The sequence below is a fragment of the Pistacia vera genome, unplaced genomic scaffold (assembly GCF_008641045.1).
Source record: "Pistacia vera cultivar Batoury unplaced genomic scaffold, PisVer_v2 Contig433, whole genome shotgun sequence".
Taxonomy (NCBI): Eukaryota; Viridiplantae; Streptophyta; class Magnoliopsida; order Sapindales; family Anacardiaceae; genus Pistacia; species Pistacia vera.
The window spans coordinates 780270-794827 of NW_022196261.1; positions in this window are offsets into that span (position 1 = coordinate 780270).

The window sequence follows — 14558 nt, forward strand, 5'->3', positions numbered from 1 at the left end:
TAAAGGCTACAACCTTGTCAAAAGGCAATGACTGATCTCACTTGTCAAGGTTGTTTACCGACAACCTGGTGCAACGCATGGGTGCTTGCTAGAGGCAAGTTCATTGGAAAGACCCACCAGAGGATTCCATATGGATGGTAACTCCGGTGTCTATGGAATAAATCCTCTAACGAATGGTGGTGCATGTGATCCTTAGACTATAGATCACTGGAGTGCCTTGTGCACCAATTGGTGTAGTTTGATACTAGCCTAACGTAGTTCTATTCAGAACTATCAATACGTTAGTGATTGGCTACATTGAGAAGTGTATCAAGACTATGGTCAATATTATGTATTCAGTTACTGGACCAATGACCTGTATTATAAACTGGATAGAGCAACAACTCAATCCCATTATGGCCACAGTTAAAATTTAATTGATTTTGAGACTTAAAAAGAGTTAGGTGGGTATTAAATAACCCCACCAATTATTATAATTGTCGTGTCTGAAATTGGTTTAGGTATTTTAGTGAAAACGATGGGTTAATTACAGATTAGTCTCTATCGTTTGGATCCATTGTTCAGGACACCTGTTTTTTAACTAGCAAAATAGTCCCTGAAAGTGGACAGTGCCAGAGTCAGGTTGACGAATGAGAGGTGGTTTTATCTTTTTGTCTGAGTTATACCCTTAGGGAGCGTTTGGTTAGGGGTTAAGTGGGATTACTAGGGTTATGTCATCTTATATTATTTTATTACCATATTTGGTTGTCAAGTAATATAAGATACCGGTAATCTTTAAATACCAATAGTGGTTACTATTGGTAATATCAGAGGTAATCTGACTACCTCCATTTTCTTAGGTATTCTAAGATTACCAGAGTTATCTTTTTTTGTTACAATTTGATCCCTTATTAATAAAAATTTTGGACAATAATACCCCTACTTTAAAACAAATTTACATTAATATTCTATTTCAATTTTACCCTTGTTAATTAAAATTTTGGACAATAATACCCTTATATTTAAAATAATTTACAGACTACCCTCACCCAGCCACCATCGCCACTGCCACCCAGCCACCACCACCGGCAGCGGCCAACCACCACGGACCGCCGCTGGAAAATCGTCGGAGTTGCTGAAAAGGAACAAAATTCTGTGGGAGGCTTCGATATGGTCGTTTTCGGCCATATTGATGGCCGAAAACGGTCATATCAGGCCAGATCTGGCCGGAAATGGCCAGATCTATTCTAGCCATTTCCGGCCAGGTCTGGGCCAAATCTATTCTAGCCGGAATAGATCTAGCCGTTAGCGGCCATGTCCTTGGCCGTTAATGGCCAGGGATCTGGCCGTTAACGGCCAGTTCCATCGATCTGGCCAAAAATGGCTAAAATAGATTTGGCCATTTCTGGCCAAATCTGGCCTGATATGGCCATTTTCGGCCATCAATATGGCCAGAAACGACCATAGCGGAGCATCTTGGTCAGGTTGAGGTACTCACGCGGACTTTCAGAGACATCTGGCGGTGGTTCGCGATGGCGGCGGGAGGTAGGGGTGATTTCATCATAAATTAAAGTTTTATATAAGTGGGGGTGTTTTAGCTAAATATGAAATATTAGGGGTTAAAAGAAATTATTTAAAAATTAATAATAAAAATAATATTATGTTAATATTTAAAACGGGGACAATTTAGTAATTTAAATAACATACCCACTAATTTATTCTCCATAATCAAACATATTAATATAACATACTCACCAACTAACCAAACACATTTTCCTAAAGATTCTCAGTAATCTTCTAAGGTAATCTATCTTTCCAGTAATCTAACATTCCCAGTAATCTAACATTCTTGAACCAAACGCCCCCTTATTGACATCCGAGGACATTTCTATTTTTTAGTAGCAAAATCATCCTGTAAACAAGAAAATATATTAGACAATCTCCAACCACAAACATCAAATGTCAAATTGGTGTAACTTTCACACCAAATTGGTATAATTTTTAGTATATTTCATTATTGCATTAAATATTACACCAGAGAAAATTTTCTTTCTTTTTCTTTCTATTAATAATCAATAATTTATTTTAGTAATTATTATTATATATATTAATTAAATATTAGAAATGATATTTTTATTAAATAATAATAACTTTGAAAATTATACTAATTTAATAAAATTAATCATTTAATTAATCAAATAAACATTACATCTAATATAAAAAAAAACATTACATCTAATATAAAATGTCACCAAAAAATAAAAAAACAACATAAAAGTAGAATTTTATATTAATAGTAATTTAATTTTCTGGTAAATTTTTAAAAATAAATATCAAAATAACTTTAGTTCTTTCCAATATTTTGATGAGGATCCGGAACTAATCTACCAGAATACTAAATTGTTAATTTAGTTTATATTGTATTTTCTTTTAATTCTAGTTTTTTAAATTAGTTTTAATTTATTTTTGAGTTATTATAGTTTAATATTTGCATTGAATGATTTTTTTTTTTAATTTTTCATCATTTTTTTGAATTATATAATTATTATGAATTTATTATTATAAATATTAATATAAATAATAATAAAATTAACATAAATACAAATTAAAAAAATTAAATAACAAAAATAAGGAAATAAAATATGTTTTGTGGTAGATGAATAGTATCGCACAAAATTGGTGTGGATGAATAGTATTGCACTAAATTTGGTGTGATACTATTCATTTACACCAATTTGTGTAGCTTTTAGTGTATGGTTGGAGCAAAATTTTCACACCATTTTGGTGTTTTACATCAAAATGGTGTCCAGTTGGAGATGCCCTTAGTCCCTATAGTTTGGCTATAATGTTGAGCTGAGTTCGAGCTCACCCGGTTTCGGATCGACAAGCTTAAGCTCAAAAAGCTCGATTGGGAAAGTGTAAATTAGGAGAATTGGAGAGTTTTTTTTTTGGTGAGCTCGAGCTTGATTAGGCTAGAGNCCACTTTGTGATTCCTCCAAAGGATCTTCACTAGCGGAACACTCTTGTTCCGAAGCTCTTTAATCCCTCGATCTAGAATCTGAATTGGATGTTCTTCATATACTAGATTCTCTGTTAACTTAACGTCCTCTACACTCAGGATGTGGAAAGGATCACTTACATACTTCCGTAGCATCGAGACATGGAAAACACCATGCACCTTGTCCATGCTAGGTGGTAGAGCCAACCTGTAGGCCACCTTTCCCACTCGTTGTAATACCTCAAATGGACCTATATATCTCGGTGCTAACTTTCCTCTGCTTCCGAAACGCATTACTCGCTTGTAAGGGGAAACTTTCAAAAACACTTTGTCACCCACTTGGAATTCCACCTCTTTCCTCTTCAAGTCAGCATAACTTTTTTGTCGATCTTGGGCTTGTTTGATTCTATTTCTGATTAACTTCACATCTTCAACCAGTTTCTGAGTCATCTCTGGCCCAAGAGCGATACTCAATTCATCTTTTTCGCCTACCTCATCCCAATGTAGTGGAGACCTACATCGTCTACCATATAAAGCCTTGTAAGGCGCCATTCTAATTATAGACTGATAACTGTTGTTATAGGCAAATTCCACTAAGGGTAATATCTCATGCCAGGATACTCTATAATCCATGCAACAGGCCCTCAACATATCCTTGAGCACCTGATTCGTTCTCTCGGTTTGGCCATCTGTATGAGGATGATAGGCAGTATTGAATGCTAAACGGGTACCCAAATTCCTCTGTAAACTCGTCCAGAAAGTTGAAACAAATCTGGAATCTCTATTTGACACTATAGTCTTGGGCACACCATGCAATCTGACTATCTCCTTGAGGTAAATCTGAGCTAGCTGATCTGTAGTGGTACTCTCCTTTACTAGAAGGAAATGGGCTGATTTGGTTAATCTATCCACAATCACCCATATAGCATTACACCCCTTCTGTACTCTGTGGAGACCCGTGATAAAATCCATCGAAATGCTCTCCCATTTCCACTCTGGAATACTCAATGGTTGAAGCAACCCTGACGGCCGTTGGTGTTTTGCTTTCACTTGCTGACAAGTTAGACATTTAGCTACCACTGATCAAACATCATCAACAACCAATGTTTTTGATATTCAAATCACTTGGATAGTTTCCAATTTGAGAAAAAGTGTCAAGTTTGATATCAACCACAAGATTGTATCATTTTGACTTTTCTTCAATCAAACAATCATTCCAACATACAAGCATATATTTATCAACCAAGTGTCTCTCATATGCTAAAATTACAAAACAAGTCTTACATATGAACTAAATATGTTCTCCATCTTCATGAGAAAACTTGCCACCTAGTGACTCTAAGTCCATCATCTATTTTGGCCCAAATCATAGGCATTAATGATAATTAATAAGATATTTATTAATTTAATAATTTATTCTAACTAAAATAAAGTTTTAATATTTTTTTTCTATCATAATGGCGATTGTGATAGTATTTCTCAAATCAACACCAGGCATAACCGCAAATCTATCCAAACCAATTAACCTCTCATGTGTTTTGATGTGCTAAAACTATTCAAAAAGTTGATTGAATATAACCATAACATGCTAAGGTATGACAAGTCACAACCAAACCAAAACAAGTTTATCAGGTGGTATGACCGTGCATAAGCAATTTTTTGTTGTGGTACGACTGTGCGCAAGCAAGGCACGACCATTCCATAAGAGAAATTGTCATGCAATTTCGTACACATCATTCCTTGGTCGTTAATCATTCTACCAGTTGAGTGGCACTCACATAAATAGGGGGTGTTTGTCTAAGCTTAAAAGTTGGTCAAACTAGCATAAGCTCTAAAATTAAGCTGACATATTTGTTTATAACTTTTTAAGCTTATAAGAAAAAAAAAAAAAAAAATTGGGGGGAGTACTTTTTTTTTTTTTTTTTTTTTGCTTAAAGCCTCTGCTTATAAGCTAGTTTGACTAAGTATATTACCACATTATCCTTGTTTAATTTTAAAATCTATAGTGTACCCTTATTTAATGTAATCCCTTTTTAGTCATTTTATAATAAATGTACTTATAAGCCATATTTACCAAACATGTCAATTATTTATCAGTCACTTATAAGTATTTAACCAAACACGTAATTGTTTATTTTCAAATGCTATAAGCTAGAATTAGCTTATAAGCACTTGTTCTTATAAGCTAATTTTCATAAGCTTAGACAAACACTCCCTAGACTCACCTCACATGACTAGCCGATGATGGTGCGCACAAGTCAAAAAGTTAAGAATTCAAATTCAAAATGCTTTACGCTCTTGACTTCAACTCAAAGGTCAAAGTCAAAACTCAAAGTTCAAAATTACAATTAACCGTTCCATGTGTGGAATAACCATTCGTATCTGAAGAGTTTTGCACGAAATCATTCCAAGAAGTCATTCATGCTTCTGGAAAATTAAGTGGATTTGGAAGAGCATCTGGATGTTGATCGTTCCGTGTGATGGAATGACCGTGAAGTGCATTGCACGATCATAGGCACGGTGGAATGACCGTTCTAATTAATCTGGATCTGAGAAAAAATGACTATGTGTTAGGAACGACGTTCCTCTGGGTTCTGTAGACTTTATCATACGCATTAAATGTTGCAACAAGTAATCTTTTTAGGATTATAAAGGCTTGACGTTTTTAGGTAATATGAGAGAGAAGAGTCATATAAATCAAAATACATTCTCATATATCCCTAGAGCTCAAGATCCAAATTAAATACTCTCACTTGTACCCATCTTGTAAACCTTTGAGAGTTCACTTGTTCTCATTGTAGATGACACATGACTGAAGAAATGATTTAGGTCATCTTTGGTCCTTTGTGCCTTTCGAGCCAACCCTATATCTTATTATCTCTAGTCACCCTTTGTGCCAATATTGAATGTATCTTGCCTTGATTTTGTTTCATTAATCCCACAATAGCATACCTTTTTTAACCATTAACACATTACTCTACCCATGAGTTTAAGAGAATTTAATTTGAATATTATTCAAAGTGAGCGAGAATGTTGTAGCTTAAAGCATTTCTTTTAAAAAAAAAAAATTGTAGGGTATTCAAAAGAATGGATGAGGTTGTGATGTGTTGTGAATACAAGGTTAAAAATGAATTGATTGTAATATCCATGCTTCCAATTCTATTTGTTATGTCCTAAAAAATGGCAAAAAAAAAAAAAAAAAAAATGATGAAAAATGATGAATCAAGTATGAGCAAAATAATGGGAGCATTTTTTAATTAAAGACCTTTTTAATAAATTAATATAATATGATAATACCTTTGTTTTTCCTGCATTTGTGGGTTCACATCAAAATGAGCAATGCTAACCTATCATTGCAATCTATAATCGAGAAGGAAAATAGGCTCGATGGCACCAATTTCATAGACTGGTATAAAATTATTCAAATTTACTAGTTTGAAAAGAAATTGTATACCATCGAGCATGCTTTGCCTGTAGAACTTGGTACTAAGCCAGACAGAACAATTGGATGCTTATAGAGAGCATGTTAATGATGCTTACACTGCTCAAGCATCTTGTTAGCATCAATGACTCGGAGCTGCAAAGCTAGCATGAGAATATGGACCCAGCTGCCATAGTCTTACACCTCAAGGAGCTTTCCAAGAATAAACTTTTCATGAGAGGTACAAGGTGTCAAAACAACTGTTTAGGAGTCATGGTTAAGGTGTCCCATGTTATATCTCACATACTTAAGATGTTGTGTATATATAAGGCTTGAGGCTTTGAATTTTTGTTTTGAATGCAAAACTAACTATTGATCGAGTTTTTGTATTCTTTATCTGATCTTTTTCACATTTCATATTGAATTTCAATATGAACAGAATGGATAAGACCCTTCCTGAGCTCCTAACCATGTTGAGGACTGTAGAGCAAGACATGAAGAAGTCTACACCAGTGTTGCTACTAGTTGCGCTGGCACTAGTAAGGGGAACGGTAAAGCCAAGGGTAAGGCTAAGCCAAACCCAAACCAAAGCCAAAACCTCAAGATGCTCTGAAATTCGCAAGTGGCGTTAACAAGATGAAATTTGTTTGCTTTTACTATGACAAGTTTGGCTATTGGAGGAAACATTGCAAGGTCTTCCTAAAACCAAGAAGAAGTATGCACTTTTCTTCACAGGTTTTATATGATCGAGATTAACCTATCTCCTTCTACATCTTAGGTCATTGACATTGGATATGGTTCTCAAATTTGCACTAATATGCAAGGACTAAGACAGTAGATCACTCGCCATAGGGAGAGGTGAATCTACGAGTTGGAAATGGCACATGTTGTTGCATTAGCTATAGGGACCTATTGTTTGTTCTTTGCCTACGAGCTTGATATTAGAACTTTCATATTGTTATTATGTTCCATCAATTTCTAAGAAATTATTCTCTGTCCATATTGGATGAACAAGGATGCCATTTTTAATGCTAATAGATTCTTGTCTTTTAGTTTAAATGATATACTTTATGGAACTGCTTCTTTACATAATGGTTTGTACGTTCTTAAATTAAACAATAAGAAGTTCTCAATCTTGAAAATAAGAAAGCCAAGTATGGCGGCTTGAACTATACGTACCTCTGGCATTGTAAACAAAGTCATATAAATCAAACTCGGATTGCAAAGCTCCATAAAGAAGGAGTTTTGGATTGTAAACACTGCTGTAAAGTAGTAAAATGCTTGCATAATAATAATAGAAAATGGGCCCAAAACTTTTCTTTCTATTATATGTAATAAGTCTTTATACACAAAGAGTATTATTTACAAATGCCATTTAAAAGACAAAAACAGGGGAAACAATGTAGCTATTGCTCCTCGCTTGCCGATGCCCTCCGACTGCATCATCACCTAGATCCTGCATCCACAAAGGAAAATGACGGGTGAGCATAAATAATGCTCAATAAGTAAACCCTCTATTTGTCTACCCCGTTACTATTTTCTTAATTCCTACCTTACACTTTTTTCTATTGTTTTCTACTAACGTATGGCCTCATCTTACCGGAGGTACGGCCGGATGGCGTTCACACAACACCATCTCACTCTTCATGACTGTCGTGGAGTTCACACAACCTAACCCGCTCTTAGTGACTACCGAGTGGGGATCACAAAGCATCTACCCGTTTTCATAACTATCAGTGGAGACCACAAAGCACCTACCCTTTCTCATGACCTTTGAGTGACGATCACAAAGCATCAGCCCGTTTCTAATGATTATCGGGTGGATCACAAAGCATCAACCCTTTTTCAATGACTATCGGGTGACGATCACAAAGCATCAACCCGTTTCTAATGACTATCGGTGACGATCACAAAACATCAGCCCGTTTCTACTAAATATCGGGTGACGATCACAAAGCATCAACCCGTTTCTAATGACTTTTCCTACTCTAGCACTTCTCATTCTCTCTACCCTTAGAGTAGTTGCATTCACAAGTGTTCTACTCATAAAGTAAGTGCATACACAAAGTTTTCTACTCTTCTTAAGTCACTTCGCAATGCACAATAATGCATATGGATGTTCATCTCCACTAATGCACTTATGAAATGCCAACATGCAATGTTGCAAGAATTAAGGTTCACTACTCATACTCAAACCTCTATTAGGCATTTCATCAAACAACTCAATGCATAACAAGACTCTACTATAACAATAATTCTATGTCTTTCTCTAACCATCCAAAATGGGAGAAAACTCCTCACATAGCCATAAATCTTGCCATAGAATAACGCTGCCAAAAAGGATTCTCAATATCCTTCAATTCCATCTCAAACTACATTCAACCCACATCTCACTTCTCATATTGAAGTGTATGAACAACCATAAGCAATAATTATCTCCATTTAAATCTTAATAACATAGCATATCACATGTTATACATACACATAATTGCTATAACTCCTATTCAAGAAAGTTCTCAAATCTCTACTTGGGTTGGGGTTTACTTACCTTGTAATGGAGAGATCTACTAGCTCTTCTTTCTCTGTTTGCTTAATTTTCCTATACCCTTTAAACATTAAACATTCAACCAAAAACCTCAATTTCAAATATACATAATCTCACAACTTCACATCCAAAGCAAGAATCCTTACCTTAGGATGCCTTAGATTGATTTTCTACCCCAATTCACTCCAAAACCCTCTAAAAATCCTTGAACAATTGGAGAGAAATTAGAGGAAGTAAAAAGGGAGTGGCGGTGAGAAGAAGAATGAAGGGTTTGCAATGCTTAATTCCTTTTAATAAATTTATGCACAAGCATTCCCATTTTGCCCTTACTCTCCCTTGGAATTCCATCTATATCCTTTGATTCATTACAAACACACCCCATATTACATATTCTCTAAGCAAATTCCTTACATTTTACTCCCACTTTTCCTACTAATTAGGGGTAGAATGGTCAAATTGCCCTTAGGGAAGAAAATATCTAAAACTTAACAAACATTTCAGTCGGCCCGTCGCCGTGCTAAGAAGCTTCTGTTGCCGCGGTGAAACGTCCAGCAGTTTCCCCGGCTTCAACACTCTTCACCGCGGCGAAGCTGGAACACTAAACTTCTTCTATTTTCAACCAATTTCAAGGCAAGTATTCAACATACCATTCAATCAAAGGCAAACCAAGCAATATACTAATAAACCGACTCAAATAAGAGCAAAAGAAGAAACATTAGCTACGTACCTCAAGTGGGGCGTTACAATTCTTCCCCCTTAAAAGAATTTCGTCCCCGAAATTCATACAAATAACTCTGGGAAGCGATTCTGCATGTCCCGTTCTACCTCCCAAGTGGCCTCTTAATTTTTAACATCGAGCTCGACACTGTAGCAAACGAGCTGAGCTCAATTAGCCCAAAGCTCAGCTCAACTCAACTCGTTTACACACCTAGTTGTAGATGGAAAGGTGGGGTGGGTTAGTAGGCATGATGGAAGTGTGGGGTGGGTTTGCTGGGTATCGAAGAAAGGTGGGTGGAGGGGGCATAACTACTACTAGGTCAAGGAGGGGACTACTAGGCTGGTTATTGTTTGGTTGTGAATTTTACCCTAAACCCTCAGTATTCGTTAGTATTCAGGATGAGCTTCGTTCCGGTCTTGAACATCAGATAAAACAGGGGATGCCAGTACCATTCCCTAACAGCTCGAACCTCGAGCCCCGGAGCAAGGGATTAAGGAAATAGAGTAGGAGTGGGCATGCTATGAGCTCTATAAAAAATTGAGTATCAAATAAACACAATAACATATATTCAACATGCATTTTTCATAAACCAAACCTTGAGAAGAGCTCCCCCCTAAACTATGAGCTCTTCTTCCAAATATGCATTTTTCAAACGTGAATTTTAAGCACAAATGCTCCCCCTTTCACTAAGCATATTCTCAACAAACACTTCAATATATACAAACAATTCACAAAAATCACAAACACAAAACAACTTTAATATATACATACATTATCAACAACACTTCTATATCATCACACAATATCAACACTTCAATAACACAACACAACCAACAACAACTCAATTTCCATATTTTCTCTACCCTTTTTTGTCATTAATAAAAAAGATACAACATCAAAGGATGGATGAAAAGAAATAAGTAAAAAAGCATTCATTTGCATTTATATATTAACATGAAGTATAAAAGTAAAGATAAGGGTCCAACAGACACTAATGTTTCCAAATGTGCAAAATAAAGTAAAAAGATAAAGACCTAAATTGAAAATTAAAAATTGTAAAAAAATAAATAAAGATACAAAAACTGAAAAAGTTTTGAAAAACAACAAAAATGGGCTAATGGTTTTGAGGTGGAGATGGTGGAGGGAATGGTGGAAGCTTATCCATCAACCAAGCTAGAGAATAAAGAGCCTCTTTTATTCCCTTGAGTTGATTTTCAATATCCCAAAACTTTGGATCTAAATATGCTTTCATTCTTTCAACCTCATCCAAAGGAGTTGAACTTGGTCCAACTTCATTTTGTCTAACTTCAAGCCTTGGAATTTTCCTTCTTGGCATGATTTTAGTAGGAGAATCAGAACTGTCTTAGCTAACTCTAGCTTCTTCTTCTTCTTCTTCACTCTCCTCTACTTTTCTTTTTCCTTTGTCAGTAGCCAATATCCATTTGTCTTCGTCGGTTGATTGCACTATGTGTATCTTTGGCAACATGGGACCATCGATGAGATGAAAGGAACCAAACTCAACTTTCCTAGTTGCGTCCTCTTCAGTAAAGTTCAAATTCAACTTGGAGCAGATGAAGGTTATGAACATGCCAAACTGAATTTCTCCAGAGTCCTTATGGATCTCTTTTAACCTTTTAATCAACAATGCATGAATGTTGATCTGTTTCTTAGCCATAACTGCTTCCAAAATCAAAACGTCTTTTTTGGTAACTTGGTCATTCATTCTCTTTCTTGCAATGATTGAGTAGGATATGAACCTATGAAATATTCTCATTGAGGGGTTCATTATTTTGGTGGATTTGGACAGATGGGGGTTAAACCTGCCTACCTCAAAGGCTGGTTCCCAAGCCTTGTTAAAGTCCCAATTACTAGGAGGATCAATTATTATTCCTTTTGCACTACATCCTAACCACTTTCCAAGTAATGTAGGAGTCACTTTATACTCTACATTTTTCAACCTAAAGAACATGGTGTAAGGAGGGTTTTCACCATCAAATGCCTCAATGACGTAAAGACTACTATAGAACTCATACACTAGATGCTCATAAGTGTCCATTTTTATCCATATAAATTCAGACAACTTCAAGTTGGCTACCCATTTAGTTTTGGGCTCAATCAAATCTAAACTAGTTGACACTTTCCATTCAAAGGCACGTCTAAGAAACATACCTCGTTGTTACATAGCTTGAAACCTTCTCTTATGCTTTGAATATCTGAAAATGATGTCGTTGGGACCATTCAGATCTTCTAACAAAGGCACATTGCTCCTTCTTACCATCTCTCTTGTTCTTCTCATGGTGTTTGGGTGATTTGAGGTATTTGGAATGTGTTAGGAGTGCAAAAAGCTTTTGAAAAAGATTTTGGCATCAATGCAAAAATGAATAGACTTTTATATAGAAAACACGAGGCACGGTTGTGCAACAGTCAAGCATGATTGTTTCACTAATTTTTTATATTAGGGTTAGAGAAACTTAACTCGATGCACGGTCGTTCATGATAACCAGCACGGACGTGTGTTGGTTTTTGAAATCTAATTTAAAAACATTCAATACGCAAGATCGTTCCACTGATAGGCACGATCGTTCCTGAACAAATAGTTTGAAAATTTTTTACTCTAATTTGCACACTGATCAAAACATCATCAACAACCAATGTTTTTGATATTCAAATCACTTGGATAGTTTCCATATTTGAGAAAAAGTGTCAAGTTTGATATCAACCACAAGATTGTATCATTTTGACTTTTCTTCAATCAAAACAATCATTCCAACATACAAGCATATATTTATCAACCAAAGTGTCTCTCATATGTTAAAATTACAAAACAAGTCTTACATATGAACTGAATATGTTCTCCATCTTCATGAGAAAACTTGCCACCTAGTGACTCTTAAGTCCATCATCTACTGTTGGCCCTAATCATAGGGATTAATGATAATTAATAAGATATTTTAATTAATTTTAAATAATTTATTATAATTAAAATAAAGTTTTAATATTTTTTTTCTATCACAATGGCGATTGTGATAGTATTTCTCAAATCAACACCAGGCATAACCGCAAATCATATCCAAACCAATTAACCTCTCATGTGTTTTGATGTGCCAAAACTATTCAAAAAGTTGATTGAATATTAACCATAACATGCTAAGGTATGACAAGTCACAACCAAACCAAAACAAGTTTATCAGGTGGTATGACCGTGCATAAGCAATTTTTTGTTGTGGTACGACTGTGCGCAAGCAAGGCACGACCATTCCATAAGAGAAAATTGTCATGCAATTTCGTACGACATCATTCCTCTTGGTCGTTAATCATTCTACCAAGTTGAGTGGCACTCACATAAATAGGGGGTGTTTGTCTAAGCTTAAAAGTTGGTCAAACTAGCTTATAAGCTCTAAAATTAAGCTGACATATTTGTTTATAACTTTTTTTTGAGCTTATAATTGTTTTTTTTTGTTTTTTTTGCTTATTATAAGCTAGTTTGACAAGTATATTACCACATTATCCTTGTTTATTTTAAAATTCTATAGTACCCTTATTAATGTAATACCTTTTTAGTCATTTTATAATAAAATGTACTTATAAGCCAATTTTACCAAACGTCAATATTTATCAGTCACTTATAGTATTTAACCAAACACGTAATTGAAAAATTTTAAATGCGTATAAGCTATATTTTCATAAGCTAGAACAAACACCCCTAGACTCACTCACATGACAGCCTGCATGATGGTGCGCACAAGTCAAAAAGTTAAGATAATTCAAATTCAAATGCTTTGCTCTGACTTCAACTCAAAGTCAAAGTCAAAACTCAAAGTTCAAAATTACAATTAACCGTTCCATGTGGTGGAATAACCTTCGTATACTGAAGAGTTTTGCACAATCATTCCGAAGTCTCATGCTTCTGGAAATTAAGTGGATTTGAAGAGCATCTGGATGTGATCGTTCCGTGTGATGGAATGACCGTGAAGTGTCATTGCACGATCATATGGCCGGGTGGAATGACCGTTCTAATTAATCTGGATCTGAGAAAAAATGACTATTGTGTTAGGAACGACCGTTCCTCTGGGTTTTAGACTTTTCATAACTGCATTAAATGTTGCAACAAGTAATCTTTTAGGATTATAAAGCTTGACGTTTTTAGGTAATATGAGAGAGAAGAGTCATATAAACAAATACAAATTCTCTATAATCCCTAGAGCTCAAGATCCAAATTAAATACTCTCACTGTACCCATCTTGTAAACCTTTGAGAGTTCACTTGTTTTAGTAATGATCCATACACTGCCAGAAACAAAAAAAATAATAACAAGATCTTTACATGAGCCAAGATCAGGGTATAATTTTACAATTTATATTAAATAAATCTGCACAAAAGGTTAATCAAGAGTTTAGAATAACATACGCACGTTTGGAGGCTCCTCCAAAATAGTCTTGTGACGTATTTGCTACCGATCCAAGCGTAGGATCGAACTTATAAGTCACCCAAGACAATCACAAAGAACCAAAGAGGGATTTGCTAGATCCTCTTGGCTTAAGATTAGAGAATAAATCAAAATGAATTGATTTTAGGCAAAATGGTTTCTTCTGGGAGAGAATGGGGGCTGCTGTGTATTTGGTTTTTTCAATGAAAATGAGCTAATGAATAATTGTCCCATTTTACAAATAACTTTTTTTATAGTAAAACTTAATGCCCTATTCCCATATGGAATAGGCTGGGGCTCCAACCCAAACCCCATGTTACCAACATCCCCAATTAATATTTTATTTATTTCATCATTATCTCAAATATCAATAATATAATTATCTATATATAACATTAACAATAATGATGATTTAATTAAATATATGTGAACACATATTAAACGTAATTTCACTTATGTTAATTTTTCTAA